The following is a 5,389-nucleotide window of genomic DNA, read 5'->3' on the forward strand; positions in this document are numbered from 1 at the left end:
AAGGTCTTGGTCAGCCCTGAAAGAAGGCAGCCTCTGAGCTACTGGCCGCCCCCACTGCCCTGCTGTCCCTGTCCACGCTGGTCCGTCTGGGTGGTGACTGGCACGTGAGCACCATCCTGCCATCCTCCTATCAGCTGGAAACTTGGTGGGTAAACTGAGTCAAAGGACCCAGAAACAACCCAGAAAAAGATGAGCCCATCTGTCCCTTTTCTGTCTCAGTAAAAGACTTTTCCCTCTGCTATGTTTTGTCTGAAGCTGAGAAGGGAGCTAATGCAGGGCTCTATTTCTGTGAAGCTGTTTGGAGAGCAGGAGCCAGATCAAAATAAACGAAATAACAAAAGGCCCCTGCCAGCCCGGCCCCTTCCTTTCTGGCGCACGGAGCGAGCGCTCGGCACAAAGGCCCCAAGGTGCGTGCTCAGCGCCGCAGACGTCTCAGATCCGGCTCTCCGGACTCGTTCAGCTTTGAAGGGCCACGTCTCCCTTTTAAGCAGCTCTTAATTCACAAGGGACAGTGCAGGGTGGTGGGACTTGCCTGAGGAGGGGCTCCAAGGACATCTTGAGGGGAGCCATAGTGAGAAGTTTCTGCTGCTCTGTCCAGTCCCTTCCAGGCACTCAGACCTCTTTCCTCAGTGACAAAACAGCACTCTCGGGCTCAGTGGGCACCGATTAAGAAGCTTTGGGGGGTGAGGGAGGGAAAGGCTGTACCCCACAAATCTCGGCCATGGACGTCCACCCAGGAGCTCCAGGCCACCTTCCGGAGTCTCTTCCCTGGAAAAAGGTAAACACGGCCATTTGTCACTGACTTAGCATAAGGACTGCACTAGCAGCTGTTCTCCTTTAATTAATACACCATTGACCTTGAGTCTCAAAAAAAAAAAAATCCCTTTGTGGGGTCAGGTGTGTGGACTCAAATCCGTTATCCTGTCGGCCTCCCCCTAAGGGAAGGGCCAGGGGAGCGTTTGCAGTACATCAACTCAACTGTTCCAAAGCAGCCCTCTTTGGGCAGCCAGGCCAGCTTCTCCCCCCCTGCCCCAGAGAAAGTTCTAGAGAGGAGAGAATCTGGACAGAGGGTCCCAGGATACTCCCAGGAAAAGAGAGGCAGAGGGGATGGGTGGGGGCACCATGCTGCCTGGTGCTGCCATGTTTCCACGGGATGATGCAGCACTGGGAGGCGGGCCGGGTGGAGGTGGGGATCAGCATCCTCAGGACCAGCTCTGCCCTTTATCGGCCGGGATACTGGGCTAATCGCTTTATCTCTGTAGCAAGAGAAGTTATTAAGAAAGAAATGATAAAATTAGCCAACACGTGATAGCATTATGACACGCTCCTAGTGAGCTGTAGCCCACCGAATCCTCACAATGACCCCTTACCGTAGGTGCTGTTGTTATCCCCTGTATATGGGGGGAAACTGAGGCACAGGGAGGTCAGGCAAGTGGTAGAGCTGTTTGAACTCAGATAGCCCAGCTCCAGTCTGTGCTCTCAGCCTTGCTCTCCTCCCTTCTCCAAAGAAAGGAAGGGGAAGCCACGCTCAGATTTCTTGTGCTGCTGTGGATTTGCCAGAACAGAATAAAACCATCTCGTTCCAGAGGAAGAACCGAGAGAGGCTCTGGGAGGCTCCTCTGATCTGCCCTCCTGCTCTCCCCCATCTGCTCAGGCCACGCCTTGCTGCCCTCACCTTCACCAGGCCCGCTCCTGCCCCCCAACCTCTGCACTTGCTGTCCCACCCACTCTGCTGTTCCCCCAGATCTCCATGCGGCTCACCTCCTCCTCTCCTTCAGACCACGGTCCCTGTTTGGAGCTGTAGCCACACCCCACCTATACACCCTCTGGGGCCCAGCCCTCATTTATTTCTCTCCTAACACCAGAGGTGCTACTTATGCACCTCCCCCTGCAGGTTATCAGCCTGTCACCTGAAGATCCATATGCCCCTCCCAAGGGAAACACTGGCCACAGAAGGAATCAGGCTGGCCTGTCCAAGACAGGCCAGGGCTCTCAGGCAGAGAAGCAGAGAGGAAACCAGCTTCCCCGGACAGGAGGGTGTGTTTGCTGCGTTTCCTCACAAGGGCACTGGAGGACCTGCCGGCCCACAGCATCATATGACAGAAGGAGCCTTGGTGAAGATGGTCTAGAGGCCAGGCCCCCTCCCCTCTGCTAGGCACCAGTATGGAGAAGCCCCAGGATTTGTGCAAGACGCTGGTTGGGGAGGGCCTTCATCAAAACTGACTTCTCTGCATCCCCCTTGAGTGAGGGCTTGGAGCAGATTCCATGTGATTTCTACGAAAGTGACGGGACATTTCTTCCTGCCGAGAGTGTGGGCCACCCCGCGGCTGAGGCCCCCGTGAAGTCGCGGGCGATCCTCTCAACATCGCAGGGGCGTGGGGAGACTCCAGGCAAACCGGGGAGGGCTGCCCACCGCAGGGGGCCAGGACTGGGCTGTCCCGGCCAGGCGGAGGAGAAAGAACCGTCCAGAGCAGGGTCTCGGGAGCGGGGAAGCGCTGAACAAGGTCTGAGGAGAAGGAGGAGGAGAGGTATCACTGGTGATTACAGCCCAATTTCTAAGCCGCTTCTGTTTAGGAAGGAGACAGGGGAAAGTACAGTAATTTTCTTCAATGAAAACAGGCAACAGAATTCCCTTTGCCTCATTCCCCTTGCAATTAAGCCCTTCTCTGCAAATGAAATGATTTGGTTTTCATGGGGACTAATTTAAGCACACTGGAAGGGCCGCTGAACTTTTTGATTGCAAACACCAGAGTGTGCAAAACAGAATCCCAAGCAGCGATGCCAGACTGGGGAGGCGGGCCTGGCCCTGGAATCAGAGCCTCCATGGGGTGGGGTTGGAAGAGCCCTGGGTTGGGAATCCAGCTCTGCCCCTAAATCTATGACCCTTTCCATGTGGCTGACCTCTTGTCCTCTCTAGCCTCCATTCCCACATCCCAAGTGAGGAGGTTGGACTAGACCCTGGGGAGCAAATTCAGAAGCTCTGACACATTTGGGGACAGCAGTGAGTTAAAGATGCCACACGTTCTCTGCCACTCCTTTCACCAAGAGGTGAGTCTATTTCCCTTCCCTTGAATCTGGGCCAGCCCTGGGACTGCTCTGACCAATGCAATATGGCCAGAGGGACACTGGCCAGTTCCAGCCAAGGCCTTATCACTTCCCCTTTCGCCCTCTTGGGCCCGGAGCCACTGTGTAAAGAGGAGCCAGCTGCCCTGCTGGAGAGACCTTGCGGGGAGACAGATACCCGATGGCCCCAGCTGTTCCAGCATCCCAGCTGGCGTGCCAGATGTTTGAGTGAAGCCACTTGTGCCAGCCCTGTGTGAACACAGAGAAGCTGTCCCCACCCAGCCCTGCCCAAGTGGCAGAATCGTGAGGCAGCACGTGGTTGCTGTCTTAAACCAGCAAGTCCGTATTATTATAACTTTTTTAATTTGAAATAGTTTGAGACTCACAGAAGATGCAAAAATAGTGCAGAGATTTCTCATGTACCCTTCACCCGGCTCCCCCCAATGACACCATCCCACATAACCGTGGCATGCTGCCAAAACCAGGAACTGACTTGATACAATACTATTCACTCAGGCCCAGACCTTATTTAGGTTTGAGCAGTTTTACACGTACTTCACAGTGCGTGTGTAGATCTGTGAAATTTTATCACATGAAGCCACTAAATTTTGGGGTGGTCTGTTACTTGTAACAAACAACTGATACAGTATGGACGAGCCCCCCAGGAGTGTGTCTTACTCAGCAGTCTGCAACTGAAAGTGACAGAAACGAAGCTCAAACTTCAGCACAGGCGGACGCCGGCTCACATGAACCAATCCACTGAGAGGCAGGGTAGGCGGGCGGGCCTCAGAGCAGCCCCATGGGGGCAGGGGGAGCATCAGGCCACACTCTCAGAGGGCTGCTCCACCTGGCTGCCACCCTCTGAGGACAGGAGAGAGAAGGGAGAGAAGGGAAGGACTCAGCTGGCCCAGCATGTCAGGGGCCCCCTCAGGGCAATCCCTAGGAAGAGAGCAGGTTGGTCAGAACAGAACCCCGGCCTTGCAGGGTCAGGGCATGTCTGGGGCTGAAGGTAGGAGGTGGGAGGAGTGGTTCTCAGGAAGGGGGGGCCCTGAGACCCGAAGAAGGAAAGACAGGTCCTGCAGAGCAAAAACGGTGAGAGACGAGAGCAAAACCTGGGCACGCGGACCCCAGGGTGGGAAGTGGAAGACTGTCCACGCTGGACTCAGAGAACCAGCATCCAGTGTTTGGTGCGAACCTGGGGTGGCTCTGAGGGACGGGAACAGCCAGTATGCAGGTAGCCACTGAGGCCATGTGCCAAAATTCCTGGCACAAGAAAAGATTAGACTCCCCACTCCCTTTGCAATTAGGCGTGGCCAGCTAACTGGAAGTGACAAATGGCACCTGGACACAGAAACATTAGGAGTTAGCACACAGTCTGCCTCCTCTTTTCCTCTGCCGTGGTGTGATGCTGGATCCCAGAGCAACAATGGCTTGGACCAGAATCCCCAGCTGACCCACAATGTAGCAGTGTGAGCCAGAAATCAACATATGTTGGTATAAGCCACCAGGAATCCGAGGCTGTTTGTTACTAGCCTCAGCTGACTGGTACAGGTAACTAGCTTTCGTCACCTTCCCTGAGGGAAGAACAAACAGCTCGCATTGCAGTATGGGAGGTGTAGGAACATGCCTGCGTCCTCTACACCCCAACATATAGCGCCTGCAGGCTGGGGGATGGACCAGAAGACTCTGGCCCAGGCCCTGGGATTTTTTCATTCTGTTAAGGCAGTGTCTGGCAGGCTCTGTAGTAAGGATCTGGATCTTTCCGAGCTGGCTATGCCTGCTATGCAATTACCACAAAGACAAGGTCTGGGGTCCCCTGAAGAGAAGGATCAGAGAAACCGCGCGCAGCGGGTGCACGGGCAGAAGGAGTCCTTGCGCCACGCAGTCATGCGAGCTCCACCACCAGCAGCCACTGCCATGACCAAGAGGAGGATGCACTGCGCATTCAGGCACTGCATCTTGTGTGTTTAGCAGTAGGGAGGGCCACACAGCCATCCAGGAGAGGCAAGGCCCATGTTGGCTGGCCAGCCTTGCCCCAAGCTTGATAGAAGAGCCAGGCGAGGCATGGCCAGGTCAGAGGCTGTTTAAATGGCAGCCAGTGGAGATAAGGAGGTGTGTAAGTCCCCAGAGCATCCCATCCCCTACAGGGACACATGAGCACAGCAAGTGGCTGCTGAGTGCCAGGCCCTCGGTAGGGCACAGGTGCCCAGGATCCCCACTGGGATCTTGAAGGTGGCTGGACAGGGCTGACAAGCCTCGGCCAGAGAGAGGGAAGTGGGTATGTGTGTGTACGGGCGTGTGTGTGCATGCTTGTGCTCAGCGCGGG

This window comes from Diceros bicornis, chromosome 14, assembly GCF_020826845.1.
Source record: "Diceros bicornis minor isolate mBicDic1 chromosome 14, mDicBic1.mat.cur, whole genome shotgun sequence".
Classification (NCBI taxonomy): domain Eukaryota; kingdom Metazoa; phylum Chordata; class Mammalia; order Perissodactyla; family Rhinocerotidae; genus Diceros; species Diceros bicornis.